The sequence below is a fragment of the Caretta caretta genome, chromosome 3 (genome assembly GCF_965140235.1).
Source record: "Caretta caretta isolate rCarCar2 chromosome 3, rCarCar1.hap1, whole genome shotgun sequence".
Lineage (NCBI taxonomy): Eukaryota > Metazoa > Chordata > Testudines > Cheloniidae > Caretta > Caretta caretta.
The window spans coordinates 172,275,592-172,302,208 of NC_134208.1; positions in this window are offsets into that span (position 1 = coordinate 172,275,592).

Consider the following 26,617-nt stretch of genomic DNA (forward strand, 5'->3'; position numbering starts at 1 on the left):
TCTTTCAGCAATTCATTTTTAAAAATAAGATATTCAATTTACTGCTATTGTGAAAATCAAGCTAGCTGAAATAATGTATATTCTTGGATGTGCAGAAAGAAACCATAAATTTCACGAAAGCTTATGCTCAAATAAATTGGTTAGTCTCTAAGGTGCCACAAGTACTCATTTTCTTTTTTCATAAATTTGCAGTGGCAGTCATCCTGAAGAATACATAACTGTGCTGTTTACAAATGGCATAATTACAGTTCAGGCAGCATGACAGAAAAGATATGCAAACTTGTTCACATTGTGAAGCTTTCTCATGTTGCTCTGTGGATAAAGTTGGTCCCTTTTGGAGTGAACAGGCTAGTTTTGTTGGGAATGGAACAATGTCCTGAGGGGATAAATGTTAAGTCTCTGCTTGATTACCCGCCGCCCATGTTCTGAATAGATGCAACCCATTTCAGAATGCTGCTTCAATGGTTTCTTGGAATTTTAAAATTCCAGGTTACTTTAGCTGGACATACAACAGCTTCTTTTCATTTCAAGCATTAGGTCATATTTGCACTCGGTAGGCAGATAGCTTTTTCCAAGATATAGGGGTCTTCTCTCTCCTCCATCAGTATGGGTAAAATCTATTGATGATAATGACAGTAATATGTGTACATTTTAATGCATGTGTGGGCTGCCATGTCAGAGTAGTGGGTCCCCAGTACTGAACTTTATCATGGGCCGCTCTTCAAAACTCTACTTGGATATCTGAGAAATAAGAGTCACAGAAAAGCTACTCTGTATAGCATGTTCCTCCTCCCACGGGGGCTAAGTTCCACATTACATGAATGAATAAAGTTTTGTTAATGCAACTCAGAATACTTAGCATTAAGTAATCTCTCATGAGGGGGAGCCCAGAGCTCATCTGTGGCCCAGTAGTCAAATGGTAGCAAGGTACATCTGCTGGCTGTACTGGAGGAGGCCACGTGAGCACAAAGAGAGAGAGTCCTTAAGTCATCTGGCTAAGGTTCCATGAGGTAGGGAGAAGGTGTAAGGCTCCACTTTCCTAGTCTCGACAGCTTTTTTTCTAGCTTCATACCACAACTCTACTGATCCCAAAGAGCATGGGAAGAATATGAATGAATAACCACCCTTTTAATCCTGATGAAATTCTTAACTGCTGTTATCCTCTACATGTTACAGGGGAGGAAAACATGGAGACACTCTCCACCTAATATCCAGATATGGGGGTCCTGCCTCACCTAGGAACTATTACCTCATGAGTAAATAGTTGCAGAGGGGCTATTGGGCGTTACCTTGAGGGGAGTCTTCCATGGATTTCCCATCATTTCACTCACCTTCAGGTATTGGAGGAGAACTGCGGGAAACTCACAGACTGTACCGTAAAGGGCTGTGTAACTGTTGTGTATTAACACTAAGCCTAAGTACCCAGGATCACTTTATATTATTATTTTTTATTACAAATATTTGCACTGTAAGAATGATAAAAGAAATAGTATTTTTTTAATCCACCTCATATAAGTACTGTAGTGCAATCTCTTTATCGTAAAAATGCAATTTACAAATGTAGATTTTTTTTGTTACGTAACTACACTCAAACAAAACAATGCAAAACTTTAGTGCCTACAAGTCCACCCAGTCCTACTGCTTGTTCAGCCAATTGCTAAGACAAACAAGTTTGTTTACATGCATAGGAGATGCTGCTGCCTCCTTCTTATTTACAATGTCACCTGAAAGTGAGAACAGGCGTTTGCATGGCACTTTTGTAGCCAGCATTGCAAGGTATTTATGTGCCAGATATGCTAAACATTCATATGCCCCTTCATGCTTCTGCCACCATTCCCAAGGATATGCTTCCATGCTGATGATGCTTGTTAAAAAATATTGTGTTAATTAAATTTGTGACTGAACTCTTGTGGGGAGGATTGTATGTCTCTGGCTGTTTTACCCACATTCTGCCATATATTTCATGTTATAGCAGTCTTGGATGATGACTCAGCACACGTTGTTCATTTTAAGAACACTTTCGCTGCAGATTGACAAAACGCAAAGAAGGTACCAATGTGAGATTTCTAAAGATAGCTACAGCACTCAACCCAAGGTTTAAGAATCTGAAGTGCCTTCCAGAATCTGAGAGGGATGAGGTGTGGAGCATGCTTTCTGAAGTCTTAAAAGAGCAACACTCTGATGCAGAAACTACAGAACCTGAACCACCAAAAGAGAAAATCAACCTTCTGCTGGTGGCATCTGACTCAGATGATGAAAATGAACATGCATTGATCCGCACTGCTTTGGATTGTTATCGAGCAGAACCTGTCCGCAGCATGGACGCATGTCCTCTGGAATGGTGGTTGAAGCATGAGGGGACATACCAATCTTTAGCGCATGTCTGGCATGTAAATATCTAGAGACTGAGAAGGGGTTAATTAAGCAGATAGGCCACACCTGAGGAGAATTAGGTGGCCTAAGTAACCTCAGATTGATGATGGAGCCCAGCTAAGAAGGAACAGGTAGGAAAGGCTGAAAGTTGACAGCAGAAAGGTGTTGCAGTGAGGGAGCCTGCAGCCACTGTCTGGGGAATAGAGAGGTAAAGGAGGAAACCCAGAAGTAGAGTAGAAACCCTGGGGATCCAAGCCCTGAGGGAAGGATTTACCCAGAAGGGTGGTGGAGTTGCCAACTTTCTAATCACACAAAACCAAACACCTTAACCCCATCCCTTCCCTGACTTCCCACCCCCCCTCCCCACACTCCCTTCGTTCCCCCATTCATTCGCTTTCCTGGACCTTCACTCAGTTTCACTGGGCTGAAGCAGGGGGTTGGGGTGTGGAAGGGGGTGAGGGCTCTAACTGGGGATGCAGGCTCTGGGGTGGGGCCAGAAATGAGGGGTTCAGAATGCAGGAGGGCTCTGGGCTGGGGCAGGGAGTTGGGGTGTGGGAGGTGGTGAGGGCTCTGGCTGGGGATGCGGGCTCTGGGGTGGGGCTGGGAATGAGGGGTTTTGGGTGCAGGAGGGGGCTCCAAGGTGGGGGTGGGGGCTGAGGCCAAGGGATTCGGCATGCGGGAGGGGCCTTTGGATTGGGGCAGGGGTGTGGGAGAGGGTGAGGGCTCTGGCTGGGGTGTGCAGGCTCTGGGGTGGGGCTGGGGATGGGGGGTTTGGGGTGCAGGAGGCGGGTTCAGGCTGGGGGGGGTGGGGCTGAGGGATTCAGAGTGCAGGAGGGGGCTGCAGGTTGAGGCAGGGGGTTGGGGTGCAGGCTGGGGTATGAGCTCTGGGATGGGGGTCCAGGCTCTGGGGTGGGGCCGGGGATGAGGGGGTTGGGGTTCAGGAAGGGGCTCTGGGTTTGTGGGGGGATCGGGATGGAGTTGGGGTGTGGGCTTACCTTGGGTGGCTCCCGGTCAGTGGTGCAACGGAGCTAAAGCAGGCTCCTTGCCTGTCCTGGCACCGTGCTGTACCCCGGAAGTGGCCAGCAGGTCCAGCTCCTAAGTCGGGGGGCCAGGAGGCTCGGCGCACTGCTCTCACCTGCAGGCACTGCCCCCCTCCACGTCCAGCGGCCAATGGGAGTTCAGAGGTGGTGCTCAGGGCGGGGGCAGCATGCGGAGCCTCCTGGCCCCCCTGCCTAAGAGCTGCACCTGCTGGCCACTTCTCGGGCACCGCATGGTGCCAGCCAGGATAGATAGGGACTAGCCTGCCTTAGCCCTGCAGCGCCGCCGACCAGCCTTTTAACAGCCCCGTCAGCGGTGCTGACTGCAGCTGCCAGGATCCCTTTTCGACCGTGCGTTCCGGCTGAAAACTGGACACCTAGCAACCCTAGGTGGAACAGAAGCCGCAGAGAGACAGAGTAGGAAAAGGCCCAGGGAAATGGCCTTGGGGACGTTGCAGACTTGACTGCTAATTAGAGAATTCCTGAGCTGGAACCCAGAGTTAGAGGGTGGGCCTGGGTTCCTCTACCAGCCACCGGGGAAGGCAAAATAGTCAGGGCAGTGAGGGAGAAGCCTGCCATTTTTGATGAAGAGACTTTGATAACCCCAGGTGGAGAAAACATAGTAGAATCATAGAGTATCAGGGTTGGAGGAGACCTCAGGAGGTTATCTAGTCTAACCCCCTGCTCTAAGCAGGACCAACCTAAGTTCCCTGTAAACTGTGCAGCTGCGCAATAGTCTATTTAGCACCACACAAGTGCTTTGGGAACCTATCCAGGGACCTGTCACGGCCGGTGGAAGGGTGCCTCTCCTCCAGATCCAACTCACCCCGCGGCCTGGACCTGCTGTGGCTGGAGCAGCCTGGACCCAGCTGCAGCTGGATTGGGCCCAGGCGCAGCCCCAGGTGCAGCCGGGGCAGCGAGGCTGGAGCAGCATGGACCCAGCTGCGGCCAGATCAGCCCTAGGTGCAGCTGGGGTGGTGCAGCCTGGGCTGGACCGACCCCAGAGTGGCCTGGACCCAGCTTCAGCTGGGGCAGCGCGGCCCAGGCCACCGCAGGCACAGCCAGAGCAGCCCATCCCCAGGCGTGGCCCGGCCACAGACGCTGCCCGGGAGGCCCTCCCCAGGCCTGGAGCTGCTGGGACCAGAGGAGGGGTGCCTATCCTGCAGCTCAAGCCCCACAGCTCCCGTGGCAGGGGACAGGCACCTCTCCCCCACCAGCCCAGGTGCTGCTGCGGGGAAAGAGCGCTGGGGGGAGTCCTCTCTGCCTGCAGTATCCCCGGAACACCCTCCTGCACCCCAAACTGCTCATTCCTGGCCCCACCCCAGAGCCCACACCTCCAGCTGGAACCTTCACACCCCGGCACCCCAACCCTCCGCCCCAGCCCTGAGCCCCCTCCCACAAGAACCCCTTGGCTCCACCCCCACCACATGAATTTTGGTATGTGCACCAATATGAAGGTGATGTGTCACACATCACCTCCATACTGGTGCACATAACAAAATGCATTCCGCACATGGGTAGCAAAAATTGGAGGGAACACTGGGACCAACCCCAACTAAATCATCCCATCCAGGGCTTTGTCAAGCTGGGCCTTAAAAACCTCTAAGGATGGAGATTCCACCACCTCCCTAGGTGACCCCTTCCAGTGCTTCACCACCCTCCTAGTGAAATAGTGTTTCCTAATATCCAACCTAGACCTCCCCCACTGCAACTTGAAACCATTGCTCCTTGTTCTGCCATCTGCCACCACTGCGAACAGCCGAGCTCCATCCTCTTTGGAACCCCCCTTCAGGTAGTTGAAGGCTGCTATCAAATCCCCCCTCACTCTTCTCTTCTGCAGATTAAATAAGCCCAGTTCCCTCAGCCTCTCATCATAAGTCATGTGCTCCAGCTCCCTAATCATTTCTCAAAAAGAAAAGGAGTACTTGTGGCACCTTAGAGACTAACCAATTTATTTGAGCATGAGCTTTCGTGAGCTACAGCTCACTTCATCGGATGCACACTGTGGAAACTGCAGCAGACTTTATATACACACAGAGAATATGAAACAATACCTCCTCCTACCCCACTGTCCTGCTGGATTTGTGCTGGAAATGGCCCACCTGTTGATCACTTTAGATAAGCTATTACCAGCAGGACAGTGGGGTAGGAGGAGGTATTGTTTCATATTCTCTGTGTGTATATAAAGTCTGCTGCAGTTTCCACAGTGTGCATCCGATGAAGTGAGCTGTAGCTCACGAAAGCTCATGCTCAAATAAATTGGTTAGTCTCTAAGGTGCCACAAGTACTCCTTTTCTTTTTGCGAATACAGACTAACACGGCTGTTCCTCTGAAACCTGAAGCTTATCTAAAGTGATCATCAGGTTGGGCCATTTCCAGCACAAATCCAGGTTTTCTCACCCTCCACCCCCCCACACAAATTCACTCTCCTGCTGGTGATAGCCCATCCAAAGTGACAACTCTTTACACAATGTGCATGATAATCAAGTTGGGCCATTTCCTGCACAAATCCAGGTTCTCTCACCCCCTCACCCCCCTCCCAAAAACCACACACACAAACTCACTATCCTGCTGGTAACAGCTCATCCAAAGTGACCATTCTCCCTACAATGTGCATGATAATTAAGGTGGGCCATTTCTGTTGCCCTCCGCTGGACTGTCTCCAATTTGTCCACATCCTTTCTGTAGTGGGGGGGGGGGCCCAAAACTGGAGGCAATACTCCAGACGTGGCCTCACCAGTGCCAAATAGAGCGGAATAATCACTTCCCTCGATCTGCTGGCAATGCTCCTACTAATGCAGCCCAATTGGCCATTAACCTTCTTGGCAACAAGGGCACACTGCTGACTCATATCCAGCTTCTCGTCCTCTGTAATCCCCAGGTCCTTTTCTGCAGAACTGCCACTTAGCCAGTCGGTCACCAGCTTGTAGCAGTGCATGGGATTCTTCCGTCCTAAGTGCAGGACTCTGTACTTGTCCTTGTTGAACCTCATCAGATTTCTTTTTGGCCCAATCCTCCAATTTGTCTAGGTCACTCTGGACCCTATCCCTATCCTCCAGCGTATCTATCTCTCTCCCCAGCTTAGTGTCATCCGCAAACTTGCTGAGGGTGCAATCCACACCATCCTCCAGATCATTAATGAAGAAGTTGAACAAAACCAGCCCCAGGACCGACCCTGGGGCACCACACTTGACACTGGCTGCCAACTAGACATGGAGTTGATCCGTACCCGTTGAGCTCGACGATCTAGCCAGGTTTCTATCCACCAGGCCGGAGGGTCAAGCCACGAAGATAGAGCACCCTGAGTTTCAGAGAAAGAGAGGAAGCAGCAGGGAGTACAAAGGAACAACAGAAGGGGGCCGCGGAGGTGCCCTAGTGGAGAGTGAACCCTGTTACACCTGCCTATATGTTTATATGAAGTTTGGCTACACTTTTAAAACAGGTTTCAGAGTAACAGCCGTGTTAGTCTGTATTTGCAAAAAGAAAAGGTGCCACAAGTACTCCTTTACTTTTAAAACAGAAGATTTTGGATGTAATTACACTCATTTCTGGTGCAAATCAGGAGTAACTATTGAATCCAGTGGAGCTGTGCTAATGTATAAATTGTGTAAGTGATGGCAGTGTGAGCCGTCAGCCCCATTTTGCTTACAAATATGTCAGATTCTGGGCATTACTGCCTATTTCTTGCTAGTGCAATGATAACACTGATGTGTAAACATCATTTCAAATAATGTCTGACCCTTGTAGATTCTGCTGGCGTGTACTAAAAGTTTCCTAGCGCACGTTAATGTAGTGCTGTTTCGACAGTACATTAACACACACTATTTATGTTGCAGATTATACGTGAAGAGATTTCACTATTTACTAATTTGCTTCATAGTCAAAATATTTGAATAATTGTTTCTAGGAATATATTTCAGCCTATGGATTTGTTGCAAAACATTTGACATTACTTTGGGCATCATTCATTCTTTGCACTGTGTCACAGTCCTAGAACACATATTTCTGCTTCAGCTCCATGACTGGATGACACCCAAACCTACGAAAATCTCTCAAAGTGGCTGTGAAAACACTTCCAAAATGAACACACATTGGCACGAGGGAAAGAGACACTTTCCCTTTCTGTGAACATTCTTACACACTAAACTTTACTCACTCAAAGGTTTCACCAATAAATAAATAAATAAATAAAATTGACTAGTATGGAAGAAAACTTATGGAATTTAACGGAATTAATATTTATGAATCCTGTTTTGCTGTATTCAAGCCAGCGGTACAGGAGGGGGCAGGGTTATAAGAACTAGTCCCAGTCATTGTCTCTCAATGGAAGTTTTGAATGTATCTTTTATGCTTGGTTCCCTACAACTAAGGTGCCACAAGTACTCCTTTTCTTTTTACAACTATAAAGTAGTCACCATTTAATAGTAAACAGTTGTTTCTACAAGTGGGTGAATAGCAATAAAATTATTACAAGTGTGACAGAAGTTTCTGATTGGAATTTTGCTTTAACAGTTTTTGTAGCCCCTTTTTATTTACTTTTTCCAAACATCCATATCAGTGAAGTTTTGTTTATAAGGATATAAGAATATAAGAAAAGAGTGAATTTTGGTCCCATGACCAAGATTCATTTAAGGGAGAACAACGATTTGTTTTGAATAGCTTATAAAGGTTCATTTATCTAGTTGGAACTGAGACAAAAATATGAGCTAATAATATGATCAGCCACCCAACTCTGGTATCAAAACATGAATACTGGAAAGACTACTTAGTGGGGTTGGTCAGGACATGGGCTTTTTTTCCCCCACAGAAAATTTCAATACAAATGTTTTTGGCAAAATTTTCTGTGGAATTGTTTGACTTTTCAGCAAAAAGTTAAAAAAAAAAGTGAAATATTTCTGCTGAAAATAAAATACTTTGACTCAGAAATACTGCCTTGGTTGTAATTTGAGTGTCTCATATGCCCATTCTCCTCTAAATGCTGGGATCCCTTGTTGGACTGTACCTGCTACGTTAAAGAATTCAACACTTTCCATCTTTACAGAGAAAAATGACATCAGAGCTAAGGAGGCCTCAGGGAAGAAGTGAGGAGAAGAACTATGTAATGGGCTGCATATGGCTTTGTATTTATTGGCTGCTCTATGGTGAACATTAAAGGAAAGATAGACTTCTGCATATATCTTAGCTCTTGTCTTTACAATTCTGGTTTTCCTGCAACCTGATTGCAAGAAAGAAAGTCACAATAGGAAATGTGTTTTCAGAAACCTCAGGACATTTAAAATCATTAAGGACCAATCCTGCAAGGTGCTGCTCAGCAAATTGAAAGACCAAGCCATTCCTTTATTTGTGAGGAAACTGTTTAGACAAGAATTCCATAATTTAGTGGAGAGATAATGCCATGTTATTCAGTGATAATGGCCTACTCCTCATGCTGCTTAATAAATGTTAAGGCAAAGCCAACACATTCATTTTCAAAGCAGGATATATTTATGCAATGACACAACAACATATTACAGTCACTTTACTTCCATTACATGAAAATATAGACACAATCGCGTTGTACGGTACAGTGGCTGGTGATCTCTGGCTTAAAAAATAGAAGTGTTCTTCGTGTTTGAGCCAAAACCAAAATGTATTTGTGTAGGTTTTTATGTTCCTGAACTAACTGACCTCTGAGACGGAAACATTTTAACTTAAAACAAAATTACCTTATCAGTAATGAAAAATCCCTACTCCCATCCCCTATCTAACTGACTAGTGGTAGCATGTATTGCACTCCTGGTATTGAGTGAAATTCAGTTTTGTGCAGAAACAGGACTGCTTTTGCTAGGGAAGTGGCTGAATTTCACTGGAAAAATTTGATTGTTTTGGATTTTACCTCAGGATAAAAGCAGTTCTGAAGAATTGACATGAAATTGGGGAGGGAGGACTACTTTAAAGCTTAACTTTGAAGTAGCTCTGCCTTTCATTGTATTTCATTCACCTGTGATATAGACTGCATGTCTTAATACTATACTTCCGGAAACAAAGAGAGAGTGGTTTCCTTGAAGTTGATGTCCCTAGTATTTAGGATTTACAGGCTAATTAGAATATCAGATGCTGATTGGATTTTTAAAAAAATCTTTCCCTGTTATACACACAGGCTTTGTGTTTATCTCAGTTGTTTGCTATTTTCCTCTTGGTCTTAATTTGGTATAAAATACAAAAAAATCCTCTATATTTCATCTTTGATCTTTGAATTTGAAACCATTTAAGTAACAGCTATTCATTAGTTTGAGAATGAATTCATTTGGGTAAAATGCCAGAGTTTAAATATTCTTATTTTTCTGAAACGTATTGAAATTTAAGTGGAAAATAGTACACTTTAATTCATTACATTATAAATTTAACAGGAATGTTAATCACTGGTCTATAATTTTATCCCTTTTAAATCCTTTCCTAATTTTAAACAATATGAAGATAAGAATGCATTGAAAGAACTTTATATTTCAGTTTGTCTTAATGTTTTTATGTAAGCCCTTAATTATTTTGAGATACCTGGGACTTAAATTAGAAATTGGAATATACGGAAACAATTTTACGTAGCTATTTCAGTTTACTTCATTATTTGAAATGGTGTTTACTCATCAATGTTGTCATTGCAATAACATCATATTAAAAGGCATAAACATCAAGTAAGTAGAACAGTTTATTTGTCATTGGAGCTCCATAGTCAGAAGTTCATAAACAGCATTGAGAACTCTCACAATTTTATTGCTACCCTCACAATATTGGATGTTCTTCTTAAAGCCCCAACCCCTGGAGTCTCGTGATTATGTGGGGATATTAATATATATATATTGTAAAAGATTAAATTTCTAGCCTCATTATTATGGAGAAAAGCTTGAATATGTGACTCTCATGCAACCGGAAGGCTCAAAAAGCAGAAGGCAAATATAAAGAATCCATAGAAAGAACCCCAAAGGTTTTCTTTAAAAAAATCATTGTTTTTTGGGGACCTGACCCATTATTGTCTTTCTCCTGTTTTTAGAGTGTCTAATTAGTCATTCTAGTTCAGGCATAGGAAACAGCAGCTCTCATGTAGTGTACTGAGATCAGGACCTATGACTCATGAAATTATACGGTCCACTTTTTCATTTCCAGATGGAAGATGTGAAACAATATGCATTACAGGGCACTTTACTGAAGCAACAGTCCTCCTTTAGAGAACGTTACTGGCTGGCAATGGACTGTGATATTCATGTGAAGCCAGAAACAAAGTCATACATATAATGGTATCAAGTCCATTGAGCTTACAGCAAAGAGAGCTCTTGCTGTGAGAGTAGGCCTACATATTTTTAATAATTTAAAATACTTTATCTTTTGAAGAGTTTTTCCCTAAAGCAGCAAGGTGGCCATCAGCACTTCTGGAAAAAAAAAGTTTAAAATCATACAAAACTAAGTAGCATACTGGAAATCCAGTGTCACCAACTCTCACGATTTCAGCGTGAGTCTCATGATATTAGGTGTTTTTTCTTAAAACCCCAGCTCCTGGAGTCATGTGCAGCTTTAATTAAAACAAATAAAGTTTCTAGCCCTCATGTTTTCAGAGATGAGCTTAAAAATATGGTCCCCTAAAGGCTCACAAACCAAAAGGCAAACACCCACAATGTATTAATTTCTGAGATCCTAATATTGTTCAACTAATATCATCACTTTAGGGCAGCTTGACTCACGATTTTTGGATGGTTCGGGTCGGCTGTCCCGTGAAACCCAACTGATCATCTATCCTGTCAGACTATTCTCCATAGTAGTCAAACAGCAGTTTTGTTTCTTTTCCCTTTGAAGCTTTTATCAGTTTTACCATTGAGGCAGGCCTAAAGGGGCAAGGGCATTCAACTAAAACTGGGTGCAATAGACTAGTTTGTGTAATGATTAGTAGAATATTTTGCTTCAACTACATTTCCACTTTCTGTAGTTCCTTTTTCTGGAAATAATTTTGGATAGTATCTGACTGTATAAAAGCCACATGCATCCTTTCAGATACCATGTCACAATACCCTTTGCATGCCTTCCTTCTTGTGGCTCAGCAAGGCTCTTGCAGAGAATACCAAATTGGGCAGCTAAATGATCCATGTTGCTTTTTAGGATAATGCCACATGTAAATCCCTACACAGAGACAGATGCAACAAAGAGAAGAGATATTTTTCAATGGACTATTGCCATTAATGTATTAGAGTGGGATCAAATCTGCTCATTGTGTTCTCAATCCTAGGCCCTGGCTCAGGCTTCCTTGCAATGCTCAGGCACCATGAAACGAGCTGGAAAGCTGCCATACAGGCACAGCCAATCACAGATGTGGAAAAGCTCTACAAAACTTGTGTCCCCCTCTTCACATAGGGGGTATGTCAGAACAAAGATGACCAGGGACAGAGCACACTGCCCATCTTCAGCCCCTACAGCCATTGGCTGCAGGAAAGAACAGCTTTGGAGCTGCTCTAAGGGCTGTCTACATAATTTGCAAGCATAAAAAAAGAGTAAATTCATTAAGGTCCTAATTCTGCATCCTTATTCATGTTGAGAAGTCTGTCAGTCTATGCAACTTCTCAGTGGTACTCAGTGTACTTCTCAAGGAGAGCCAGCGTAGCAGATCAAGCTTAGTCCTGAGGTGCCATGTAGTGCAGTAGATAAAGCACTAGATTGAAATTCTAGAAACTTGTGTTCTTGTCCCACCACTGACACTGCTTGTGCTAGTCACTTCACCCCTTTGTGCTTCCGTTTTAATTTTCTTCTTTTTCCTTGTATACTTTCTCTGGGGCAGGGACTGGCTCCTACCTGTACGGATACCTGCAGGTACCATTTTAATACAAGTAGTAATGAATGTATAACCTATACTGAAAACAGTTGCCTAGCTCTTCTGTCATCCCTCTGTAAAGAAAATGTCAAAAGAACAGCTAGAAGGAGAAATCTGAAAAATGGGTCTAAAAAGGAACAAAACCAAAAGCTGAACAGCAATTGGAGTCTGTAGATTAGCTGTAGCGTAATTTAGTAACAAATACAACAGTCATCATTTATAGATTAAAGAGAGAAAGTTATTTGTTAGGTGTCCGGAAGATTAATAGATTGTTTTTACATTGTCAGCTCAGCTCTTATTCAATATGTTGCAGTATTGAATGAACATATTACAGTTCCTGAGCACAGCCCTAGAGGGAAAGGACATTGTTAGCACAACGAAAAGGAGTACTTGTGGCACCTTAGAGACTAACCTAATTTATTTGAGTATAAGCTTTCGTGAGCTACAGCTCACTTCATCGGATGCATAAAAGTGGAAAATGCAGTGAGGATGTTTTTATACACACAGACCATGAAAAAATGGGTGCTTATCACTTCAAAAACTTGAAGTGATCTGTAGCTCATTAAAGCTTATGCTCAAATAAATTGGTTAGTCTCTAAGGTGCCACAAGTACTCCTTTTCTTTTTGCGAATACAGACTAACACGGCTGCTACTCTGAAACCTGTCATTGTTAGCACAGTAGCAGGAGCTCATATCTTCTTATCTAAGACACCTTTCATTATTATAGCCTGTGACACAGTCAAATCCCAATGAATATACATCCTGAAAATATATTCTTCAGAAAGCTGTGTTCTGTCCTGTACTTATACAGAAATATTTAATAAAGAAAAGCACTCCAGACAACTCTTTAAAATGAGGATTTTTTCTCTGTCTCTGTTACAGGCAGCCTACACACAGGAGCTCTGATTTAAATGGAGCCCTGAAGAGGTGACGGAGGTGCAGCCTGTGTCAAAGGTAGCTCTGGCTATCTACATACATGGCCATTGCAAGAGGGGGAGGAACTGTCTGATCATTTATGCATGCAGTCTGTGGGTATGTGTCAAGATCTGGTCATTTAGAGACAGAGTCTGATTCTCTACAGTTGTGCAATTATCTACGTGAGTACAAAGTGGGTGTAAAAGCAACTGCTGGTTTAAATAGAGAATTCTGCTTTGGTGGCATTTTGCGCACACTATGCACTTACATGGTGTGACGTTATCTGATTAGAGTATGACCATGCAAATCATTGTTGCTACCACTGTTATATAATTGCAACGAATCTTATACAAAGTATGATGCATGGCCAGAAGGGGTTAAGCAACTTGCAGGCTAATTGACCCAGATTCAACCTTTAGGGACACACTGGCAGATAATGTTTGTGTTTTTGTGTGTTTACATATATATTATTAGAGGTTAACAATGTAATCAAACGGTCCCTGTCTATGCTGTATTCTATTACTTCAGAGATCAAAAGGACATCTTAACGTTTAAATGAACTGTAAACATAGTGATATCACTGTATCCATCTCTCTTTGAAATGTATAGCAAATCACCTGTGAATGGTGGAAAACAGGCAATTGCCTTATGTTAATCTGTGTAGCTAATTACTGTGATGCGTAGGAAATAGGTCTACTTCAAAGTCTCCATGATTGCCTATTGTTCGCCTAAGGACTCTGAGCTGTCAAAAAAGGGCTGGAACTGTAAGAAAATGTCTTGGGTCTTGATCCCTTTTATCTCAGATCTGCTTGATGCTTCCTGCAGGGGATGGTTAAGTCAAAAGGCTGAGATCTCCAGTCATACCTGGATCACCCTGAATATGGACATTGGACTATAACCTATGGACTAATTCTAAAAGAACTCTTTGGAACTACAAAACTTACCATCTCTACTATGACAGGTTTCAGAATAGCGGCCGTGCTAGTTTGTATTCACAAAAAGAAAAGGAGTACTTGTGGCACCTTAGAGACTAACCAATTTATTTGAGCATAAGCTTTCATGAGCTACAGCTCACTTCATCGGATGCATTCAAAGTGGATGGATCATTACACAAAGTAAAACTATTTCCCCATGTTTATCCCCCTCACGCCCCACTGTTCCCCAGATGTTTTTGCCAACTGCTGGAAATGGCCCACCTTGATTATCACTACAAAAGGTCCCCCCTCCCCTTGCTGGGAGGTAATGTATCCGATCCTTTGGGATTGGTAGAACTTTTTTATATGATGAATAAGATTTTCTGTAATCCTCATCATGTTTGACTTGGGTGTCTGGGTGGAGGCCTAAGGCTGGGTTACTTTAAGGGAACTGTGTTGTTGGCTTCTGGGTAACCAATACAGTGTTATAGATGCTGTTTTGTGCTGGCTTGGTAAATCTAAGTATTGGAATATCCACCAGCTTTTGGGATTGTCTGCTCCATTTTTTGTAGTTCACCCTAACTGAGTAACCTCAGTGAGCTGTTATGACTTCATGGGGTCACTAGAAGCTGGTGCAACTTCGAATAGCCTTATGGCTGCTCTGAGTTGTCACTGTGGACCAGTCTAGTGCAGAATGGCCCAGGGTTGGCGGAAGTGTAGAAGTAATTACAGGTTTCAGAGGAACAGCCGTGTTAGTCTGTATTCGCAAAAAGAAAAGGAGTACTTGTGGCACCTTAGAGACTAACCAATTTATTTGAGGAGGACCGGTGGCACCTTAGAGACTAACCCGTTTATTTGAGTATGAGCTTTCGTGAGCTACAGCTCACTTCATCGGATGCCTACCGTGGAAACTGCAGCAGACATTATATACACACAGAGATCATGAAACTCTCCACTCACTATCCTGCTGGTAATAGCTCATCCATACTCATACTTTGGATGAGCTGTTACCAGCAGGATAGTGAGTTTGTGTGTGTGTTTTTTGGAGGGGGGTGAGGGGGTGAGAGAACCTGGATTTGTGCTGGAAATGGCCCAACTTGATGATCACTTTAGATAAGCTGTACTTGTGGCACCTTAGAGACTAACCAATTTATTTGAGCATGAGCTTTCGTGAGCTGAAAGCTCATGCTCAAATAAATTGGTTAGTCTCTAAGGTGCCACAAGTACTCCTTTTCTTTTTGCGAATACAGACTAACACGGCTGTTCCTCTGAAACCTTTAGATAAGCTATTACCAGCAGGAGAGTGGGGCGGGAGGAGGTATTGTTTCATGATCTCTGTGTGTATATAATGTCTGCTGCAGTTTCCATGGTATGCATCCGATGAAGTGAGCTGTAGCTCACGAAAGCTCATGCTCAAATAAATTGGTTAGTCTCTAAGGTGCCACAAGTACTCCTTTTCTTTTTGTTCTGAATGAGTTACAGATAAATAGCCACAGAAAGTACTCCATGTACAACTTTAAATAATGAGTAGTTTTGAATCTAATATTGCACCTAGCTGTGGGAAATTCTCAAACAGATCATTCCTTCCATGCTATTTGCTCAGGTCTGGCTGTTATACTATGCTCCTTGGCAATTTGTGCACATCCTAGTATATCTGGCTGACTAGTATTCAGTGGAGCACACCGGCAAGAATCTGTTAAGCAGTTTGTCAGGCATAAACAAGAAATGGCATCAAGTCCACACTGCGGCTGTTGTTTAATAAGAACACAACACATGAACATAAAATCAGTGTGGACGTCTCCCATCCCAAGCAATTTTGGGGAGGGATAATTGATCTGGCTTTATAAGTTGTTTCAATAAAACAGTACTAGAGTGAAAGAGATTAATCCAAAGGCCCTTGAACTAGATGGAAAGATTTCCATGCACTTTGATGGGCTTTGGATCAGACGGTTAGGAGCAACCTCTACCTTTTGCTTCTGGTGTAACTGGAGTAAAGAATGTAGCACAACATTATGTTGTCTAATATATCCAGGTTTATGGAATAAGTCAAAGGAAATATCTCAGATAAAAGCAGCAATAATAAAGAGAGGCTGTGAATTGAGGTGGTGTGGGTCCCCACCGCTCCAGAGAGAGATGAGCCGCTCCGGACACCAGAGTGGGTGGAGCCAGGGATCTCTGATCCCACCCCCCAGAGGGGTCAGGTGTGGCACAGGAAGTATAAAGGCCCGACCCCAGAGCTCAACGAGAGAGCTGCCGCCGGGGAGACCAGATGCTTACCTCCTGGTTGGGAAGCCCCAGCGACCTGCGGTGGACCCAAGGGCTGGCCGGGCCTGCCCCAGGCCAGCTACCCAGAGGAGTGGCCAAGCCTGCCCTGCACCAGGAATCCCAAGAAACCCACGGTGTTGGACCCCCCTAAGGACACCACCCTGACCCAGCTACCTCAAGATGGGGAGTCTGGAAGTAGCCCGGGGACAGCTGATCCTAGTCTGGCTGCTACACTGCCAGAACCCATGTCAGTGTGTTGCAGCCAGGATTCCCACTGACACAGCAGCAGGTCTTCTGCTGCTGCCAGGGCCCCGGGCTGGGACACAGTGCAGTGGGAGGGCCTGCGTCCCCCCTGCCACCCAACTCATGGGTGGCAGTCTCCCCCTCTCCCAGGCCTTTGGACCCAGGGCCTGGGCTCACTGTTAGAATCATAGAATCATAGACTTTAAGGTCGGAAGGGACCATTATGATCGTCTAGTCTGACCTCAACGCAGGCCACAGAATCTCTCCCACCCACTGCTGTAACAAACCTCTAACTTATGTCTGACCTATTGAAGTCCTTAAATCGTGGTTTAAAGACTTTGAGGTGCAGAGAATCCTCCAGCAAGTGACCCATGCCCCACTCTGCAGAGGAAGGCGAAAACCCCCCAGGGCCTCTGCCAATCTGCCCTGGAGGAAAATTCCTTCCCGACCCCAAATATGGCGATCAGCTAAACCCTGAGCATGTGGGCAAGACTCACCAGCTAGACACCCAGGAAAGAATTCTCTGTAGTAACTCAGATCCCACCCCATCTAACATCCCGTCACAGGCCATTGGACACAACTACCACTAATAGTTGAAGATCAATTAATTGCCAAAATTAGGCTATCCCATCATATCATCCCTTCCATAAACTTATCAAGCTTAGTCTTGAAGCCAGATATGTCTTTTGCCCCCACTGCTTCCCTTGGAAGGCTGTTCCAGAACTTCATTCCTCTGATGGTTAGAAACCTTTGTCTAATTTCAAGTCTAAACTTCCTGATGGCCAGTTTATATCCATTTGTTCTTGTGTCTACACTGGTATTGAGCTTATATAATTCTTCTCCCTCCATGATATTTATCCCTCTGATATGTTTATAGAGAGCAATCATATCTCCTCTCAGCCTTCTTTTGGTTAGGCTAAACAAGCCAAGCTCTTTGAGTCTCCTTTCATAAGACAAAAAGAAAAGGAGGACTTATGGCACCTTAGAGACTACTAAGGTGCCACAAAGTCCTCCTTTTCTTTTTGCAGGTACAGACCAACACGGCTGCTACTCTGAAACCTTTCATTTTTTAGAAGGTCTCTCTCTATAAGTCTATATATTATATAACTAAACTATTGTCTTACGTAAACAAGGTTTTCAAAATGTTTAAGAAGCTTCATTTAAAATTAAATTAAAATGCTGATCTTATACCACTGGCCCGCTCAGCCTGTTGCCGGCCTGGGGTTCCGTTCACCCCTGCCGCCGCCCCAGAGAGAGACGAGCCCCAGCTAATCTCTCTACAGGCTATAATAAAAAACAGTAATACAACTATTTGGACAAATTCTCTCTCACTTGTGGAAGTCAGTGGGCTTGTACTAGTACAATTGAAAGTAGGATTTGGCCAAATATTGCATTTACTTAGCCTGCATCCCACCATTCCTTCTCTCACTCAGGTAAGTAGGAGAGCTGACAATCACTTCAGTGTCTTTGTCCTTACTATGCAGAGAAAGAGCCTGATTCTCCCCTGCCTTGCATCTGGTCTTGTCATTGACCCTTGTTTCAAAAGACTGCTAAGTGATTGTCAAACGCTTTGAAAGCAGAATGATAGGAATGGGGGAATGGTGATTTTTTTTAATGAAAAAAGGAACAAATATTTGCAAAAATGTTCATGAAAAATTTCCTCATTTATTGATCAGCTCTCATGGTAGAATTTTATACCCACTTTGTGCAGGCACAAATAATTAAACAAGGTGCAAGGAAGTGGAGAATCAAGTCCATCAAATCCTAAAATCAAATCCTAAAATGCACAGATGCCTCTTTTCATTGACTTCATTGGGAATGTGCATCAAAGGGGAGGATTTGAGACATTAGTACCTTTATGCAACAAAAAATCCACTTCATACTAAATAACTTGAGTGAATTTTAAATTACAAAATTATATACAGCTCAAGAGACAAATATGTTTATTTACATGATGAAATAACCCATTCCATGAAAAACTATTTAGAATTATTTTGGCTAAGCATCCAGGAGTTAGTATAGACTGATCTAGTTCTGGTCTGCGCCAGCCTTCCACTTCTTCTTGCCTGCAATATGTCTCAGCAGGCTTTCTTTGGTAACTCCCCTGCAACTCCCGATAGTTGTTTTCAAGTCTGCTATGCACTGGTGCCAAGTTGCTGGAGACTAGGCCATGGCTTAAGTGGTGGTTCTCGGGAGAAGCAGTTAGGTGTCCTCTTCTGGATCTACTTGGTAAATGGAGAAGTCTCTCTTTCAGGTATCATTGTAAAGACATAAATACATTTTGACAGTGAGTTAATGGTGGGGAGCAGAGAACAGTTCTTAACAGTTTTGAATGTTTCCCCCCAAAACATATCAAAGAAATTAACAGCACGAGTATAAACTATCATGCTATGCAGAGGCAGATTAGGAGTTTGTGGGGCCCTGGGCCAGAGCAAGTGGGGGCCCTCCCGCCTGCAGTCCCCTCCATACCCTTCTCCCTGTCCCCCAGGACTCCAGTCGGGGAGCTGGGTCAGGTTGTGGGGGCTTGCCCCACGCCCAAGCAGGAGCGCTGGGCAGGCAGGGGGAACTGGGCAAGCCCCCGCCCCCGCTTCCCAGCAGAAGCACTGGGTGGGAGGAGCAGGTCAGGGTGCAGGGGTGCCCATTTTTCCAGGGGCCCCGAGCATGGGCCTCATTGGCCCAGTGGTTAATCCGCCACTGATGCTATGATTGTGTCTGGTTTTGTGCTGGCCCTCTGCACAGGGGTGTTTTTCATCTCAAAGAAGGATGTAATCCCACATTCCTTGTTCTCCTAAAGCTCCCATGGAATTCAATGGTCGCTCTGAACACCCAGGGAATGTAAGGACTGACCACAAAATCTAAAACTTGCTTTTATACTGATTTTTTAATGCTAACAGAGCTTCTCAGTTTTAATCATTAAATGTTCCAGGCCTGGTTCTAATCTCACTTGTGTCTATGTAAACTAGGAGAAACACCATTGACATCATTGGCCTTACACCAACTTTACACCAGTGTAAGTGGGATCAGAATCAGGCCTTTTGTTTAGATATGGCATAAAGTTTCCTCTGAAAATTGTTAAATGAGAATTAAAGCTGGATGAAAAAGTTGAAGTGTTTGACATTGAACTCTTACAGTAGGAATAACTACACTGTACTAAGATAACACCCTTCATCTGAAACTATATAGTGCTTTTCAACCAATCAATGAATTAACCCTCGCAACATCTCTGTAAGGCACACAAGTATTTTTATATGCATTTTATAAAAGGTTAAAATAAGACACAACGGCTAAGTAACTGTTCCTAAAATCACACAGTGACTAAGTGGCGGTTTTGAAGACCCATAAGTCCCAATTCCTCAGTCACCTCCTCTAATCACTAGATTCACTTGGCCAAATTCAGCTCTGGGATGAGCTGGTGAACTCCTCAGCTGAAGTTAGTCAACTGTTGGTGTTGTGCCTTGCACTATGATAGGGCTAAAAATGCCAAATATAGCTATGGACTTGGCCCAGATCCTCAGCCAATGTAAATTGGTGTTGCTCCATTGACAACACTGATTTACACCCATAGAGGAGCTGGATCAGTAATTTCTATTGCAATTTACTATTTATGTTAAAACATGCTTATTCCCAGGTAAACTTTCAGAACACTGGGGTGATCTAGTGGCGCGACATCCTTTAAAAGGACCACCCGTGGAAACTGATGTTAACCCACCTCCCTCCTTACAGAAAATTACAAGAATGTCCTGGAGAGTAAACAATTGTTCAAAACAATTGTCATAAATATAAAGGGAAGGGTAAACCCCTTTGAAATCCCTCCTGGCCAGGGGAAAGCTCCTCTCACCTGTAAAAGGTTAAGAAGCTAAAGGTAACCTCGCTGGCACCTGACCAAAATGACCAATGAGGAGACAAGATACTTTCAAAAGCTGGGAGGAGGGAGAGAAACAAAGGGTCTGTGTCTGTCTGTATGCTGGGTCTTTGCCAGGGATAGACCAGGAATGGAATCTTAGAACTTTTAGTAAGTAATCTAGCTAGGTATGTGTTAGATTATGATTTCTTTAAATGGCTGAGAAAAGAATTGTGCTGAATAGAATAATTATTTCTGTCTGTGTATCTTTTTTGTAACTTAAGGTTTTGCCTAAAGGGGTTCTCTATGTTTTTGAACACCATGTCAAGGTTCCTCCCCCACTCTGAACTCTAGGGTACAGATGTGGGGACCTGCATGAAAAACCTCCTAAGCTTATCTTTACCAGCTTAGGTCAAAACTTCCCCAAGGTACAAAATATTCCACCCGTTGTCCTTGGACTGGCTGCTACCACCACCAAACTAATACTGGTTACTGGGGAAGAGCTGTTTGGACGCGTCCTTCCCCCCAAAATACTTCCCAAAACCTTGCACCCCACTTCCTGGACAAGGTTTGGTAAAAAGCCTCACCAATTTGCCTAGGTGACTACAGACCCAGACCCTTGGATCTTAAGAACAATGAACAATCCTCCCAACACTTGCACCCCCCCTTTCCTGGGAAATGTTGGATAAAAAGCCTCACCAATTTGCATAGGTGACCACAGACCCGAACCCTTGGATCTGAGAACAATGAAAAAGCATTCAGTTTTTTACAAGAAGACTTTTAATAAAAATAGAAGTAAATAGAAATAAAGAAATCCCCCCTGTAAAATCAGGATGGTAGATATCTTACAGGGTAATTAGATTCAAAAACATAGAGAACCCCTCTAGGCAAAACCTTAAGTTACAAAAAAGATACACAGACAGAAATAGTTATTCTATTCAGCACAATTCTTTTCTCAGCCATTTAAAGAAATCATAATCTAACACATACCTAGCTAGATTACTTACTAAAAGTTCTAAGATTCCATTCCTGGTCTATCCCCGGCAAAGACCCAGCATACAGACAGACACAGACCCTTTGTTTCTCTCCCTCCTCCCAGCTTTTGAAAATATCTTGTCTCCTCATTGGTCATTTTGGTCAGGTGCCAGCGAGGTTACCTTTAGCTTCTTAACCCTTTACAGGTGAGAGGAGCTTTCCCCTGGCCAGGAGGGATTTCAAAGGGGTTTACCCTTCCCTTTATATTTATGACAACAATTGTTCAAAATAAAACCCCAGCCACTGAGTTAGGCACTGACTGCTGACTGAGGAAAACATTTTGAAGCTATCACTGGGTATGTTAGGAATGCCAATAAAAATCACATTCACAGTTCTCCATTATGTCCCAAAGAAAATGATAACTCATGGGATAACATATGCTTCTAAAAGAAACAGGCCTTTTTATTTACAAATATTTTTGTAAGCTTAAATTATCATGAAAACAATGGCCTGTGATCGAGGCACTTACTCACAATCTAGGTGGTATATAGAACTTAGTTCTATCCCCAAATATTTAGAGTCAAATGATCATTGTGGTCTCTTCTGACCCTAATATCTATGAATCTATGAAACTAGGGGTTTAGTTACTTGGCTTTCATCAAAGGCATGTGCATTGCTCCCCTACTATCTCTTTGGAAATTTTGGCTGGGTTAGAGATTACCAAGCGGATCTGATTGTTTTCTGTTACTGCTATAACCATGTAAAATTTTCCTCGTGAAAATGATAGGCCAGTTTCTGATCTTATCACACTGGTGTCAATCTGGAGTAGCTCCTGTTTCCTCACCCATTACTCCACACCTCTCACCTTGTGCACCGCTCACTCCTCTCACCTTGTGGCTATGTCTCCTCTTGCCATTCCTGCTTCAGTGCCTTTTTTCACACTGCTCCCTATGCCCGGAAGGACACTGCTTTTTTGTGTGCCAAATGTCTTAAACACTCCTAATTCAAAGAACTTCTTACACCTTGCTTTTCATCACTTATTTCCATTTCATGGATGACATTCTGGCTCCCTTGGCGGCAATTGCAAACCTCCCATTGGTTTTGCTGGGACCAGGAGTTCATCTAGGTTTGGCTAACTTAGGTAGTAAACTCATTGGGGCAGAGACTATGGGTCAGATTTTCAAAAGTGCTCAGCACCCAGCAACTCTCATTTTGATGCTTCTGGACAGATTTTTCAATACAGGTGAGCACCCAGAACTGGTGAAAACCTGTTCATTTATTCTGGTACCTAAATGGGAGTTGAGCTGTCTTGAAAATTTGGCCCCATTGCGGTTGCTGAGCATTTTTGAAAATTTGGTCTCAGGTCTTTTTAAAAAGTCTCTGTAGAGGGCCATGCAAAGCTATGGCAGAGAATGGATGATGATGATGAGTATAACTGAGATGGGAAACTGGACCAACATATGCAATTAGACTACTTCTACCACTATTATACATTAAAATATTGTAGCACTTTTCTCTGGAAAATGTCAAATACCTCATAGCACCTATGTGAAGTAAGGAAGCAGTAGTATTCTCCATTTTACTTATGGGGAACTGAGGCACAGAGAAATTAAAGGCAACACTTTCAAATTTGCTTGCCTAAAGTAAGTCACCTAAATAAATGGCCTGATCTTCAGAGATCTGAGCACCTATCACTTCCATTGATTTCAGAGGGAGTTAAGAACACTCCATACACCAGAAAATCAGACTCCCTATTTAGGGGCCTAAACACAGAGTTCAAAAATTTTAGTCCACATGACTTGCCCAAGTCATACAGTTAGACAAATGCAGAATCAGGAATAAAACCAAGGATTCATAACTCTATCCCATACTCATAGCACTAGATCATGGAAACAGTACTAAGCCCTTTTAACTGTCTTCAGTTCACGTGCTATATACATGATGCCTGATTTCAGAGGAGTTGTACTGAGCCCTCTCAATTCCCCTTGAAGTCATTGGGAACTGTGTGCACTCAGCTACTCCTAAACACAGGCCAGGCATTGTAGATCTTGCTCAATTTCTATGGAGACTGTTACTCAACCAATTTTAGGAAAATCTCCTCTTATTGTACAAGTATTGGCTGTAGTACAGCAAGCCTAGGCTCATGTACTTATTCTATTTCCTTACTGTTGATGGTTGGAAGGTCTTCATTCTTTGTTCAGAACATCTTGATAAACTTTCATTGGTTCCTTCTGTCACAGAGGTTTTAAACCATCCAGCCTGGCGAAACAGTTTTTTGCATCTATTTAGGAATACTTGGCTTGAAAAGCAATACAGAACTGGATCAAGTGCACTGTTTAGGTATGTAAAGGCAAATGAGGCACGTAATAACTGGTCAATAGTGCCAATATGTTCAGGAGATACTTTTAGAGTAACGAGCCCAACTGCCGCAATTAAAATAGTAGGCAAGAAGCAGACGGTATATACCAAAACGATGACTGTCAGCACTTTCACAGATCTTTGGACCTTGTTCCTTTTAGCCAATTTCCTCTGCTTTAGCTTCAAGATAATGTTGAAAATACAGAACATGATGATGCCTAAAGGCAGAAAAAATTCAAGAAAAAATAATATTGAATGCCATGTGGCTGCTGCCTGTGGTTCAAGATGACGGTTATAACTTTGACATGCACTGTTCTTACTCTGATTATGATCCAAGGTAAAGACATGACTGTTCACAAGTATAACTATGATCCAAAGTGCAATTGCCACTTTTGCAGCACAGGATGTTGATATTTTACTCAGTTGGTGGTGAGGATGAACCACTTTAAAGTAGCGATCCATTGCAATGGCCGTGAGAAATACAATGCTTGCTGTCCTGTTCATTGACAACATGAATAGGTTGACACTGCAAAATGTCTCTGTGAAGACCCAGACTTCATTCTTCATGTAGTAGTGGATACGAAATGGCAAGTTGATGATCAGGAAGAAATCAGCAATGACCAAGCTGAACAAATACACGGTGCTTGATGGCCAGAGATTCCTGTAGGAGCAAAAGATGCTCAAAGCAATGCCATTTCCAACAAGTCCTATGACAATCTCCACACCAAGCACAGAAGCAATAATCACTGCAATTGCGGGAACTCCATCCGTTGTCATGTTGGTCACTGCTGCGAATCTGGAGCTCTTGCTGTTTTTTAAATTTCTGCAGCCCACAGTTGGATGGTGAGTTGAGATGCCTGCAAATACTTGCCAAGTGTCTTTGAAATACAGGAAACACAGTGAAATTTCAAGAAGTGGCATTTGTTTGTATGCAAAAAGTAGGTCAATACCAACATGACACGCCTCTGAAAGTGTCTAGAGATATAATCTTATCAATAGATTGTGAAATACTTACCTTCTGGTCATTGGTATAGCTTTGTCATGGAGAACAAAGCTGATAGTGCTGTTTTAGGACTAAACTGAAGCAAAATTTAGATTGCATCTGAAGTTGTCTGCCTCATCCACTAAGAACTAGTCTAAGATCACAGATCCCTTTGTACAGGTCACCCAACCAAATCTGTATGTTTTATATAGTGTGTTTATTATTTTGCAAGTACAACATAAGGATTTAGTTTTCATTATTCTTTGCATGTGATTTTTGCCATAGGAACATAAGGGCAAAAGAACTGCCATACTGGATCAGAATAGTCATCTATCTCATCCAGTATCCTATCTCTGAGGGGGGCCAGTACCAGCTGCTTCAGGGGAAGGTGCAAGAAACCTGCAAAGGCAGCTATTGAATAACCTGCCCACGGAGAAAGTTCCTTTCTATCTCCCATCAGTAGTTGTTGGCTTATGTCCTGAAACATGATGATTTTATAAATCTTCCACACCAGTCTTCCTAAACCAAAGTTTCTCAAATGCGGCCACGACAGCCTCCTGGGGCAAAGCATCTGCCCCTCTCTCCTTGTTGCTCCTGGATGCGACACCCTGAACTGCCTCGGGAGAGAGGCAGGGCACAAGGCTGCAGGAGCAGTGGAGGGAACTGGCCCTGAGTGCCAACCCCTGATGCTGGCCGCGCAGCAGCGAGGGCTGGCTCCAGCCACGCAGTGGCAGGTGCTGACTTCTGACTCCAGCCATGCACTCCTGGGCTCTGGCACCCAGCTCTGGGTTCTGGCCGTGGGCACTGAGCCCTGGCCCTGGCCACATGGCAGCAGACACCAGGTCCTGGCTCTGGCCACACAACAGTGGGGCTCATCACCCACCCCCATCACCCCAATATCCACCCAGGCCCCCGCTGCCTCCCACAGCCTTGTATCCATCCCCCACCCCCCAGGCCTCTGCTCCCTCTCCCGTCCCTGCATCCATCCCATCATCGCCTCTAGCCCCTGCTGCCTCCCCCTTTGCCTCCCCCCCTTGCCCCCATCCAGGGCTTAATGGGTTCTGGGGCTTGCTGAGCAAAGTGATATTAACAAACCTGCAAGTATCACTTTTCACAGCAGACTTACTAGCTATCTGTGAAAAGTGATACTTGTATGTTTGTTAATATCATTTATCACTTTTCATAGTCTCCCAGGTAGCTACTAAGTGTGCTGTGATATGAACACATAAGCAAATATCACTTTTCACAGCAAGTCCCAGGACCCACTAAGCCCTAGATGGGGAGGCAGCATTATTTTTGTTATTGAGTCTGCCAACCCCCTCCCACCCTCCTCCGCACACACACACAAATATACATTACAATGATTTGAATGTGAATCTGTGCATATTTAATTGTTTTTCCTAAAGTTAATTAAGTATTTTAGGAAAAAAGTGTCTGTGCGGCCACCAGTGACAGCTGGTGGCTGCACTCTGGGGTCACAAAAAAATTTGTTGCGAGAATCCTTGCCCTAAACACAGTTCTTAAATTCTTAATAGTGTAATTTTATGTGTTCTCACTGCACACAGAAATATTGAATCCTTTTTGGAATCCTGCTGAGCAGCTGGACTCCGTGATATCTGTGGCAATGAGTTCCATGGGCAATCATTGTCTTATAAGTTTAAAATTTGCTGCCTTTCGGTTTCCTGTCTGATGTAAACAATTCCTGTCTACTGTATACTCAACCTATACAAGCACCTGTTGTGATGCTCCCTGGAAAGTTGTGAAGCACCTCACCACCACCTGCCCTCTGTGTGAAGAAATCTGGTCTGTGCCTGTAGTGGAAATCACTAGCATCTAGCCGCACAAACACTACTTTCCAGGCCTCCACAGGCTTTGCTCCCTCTG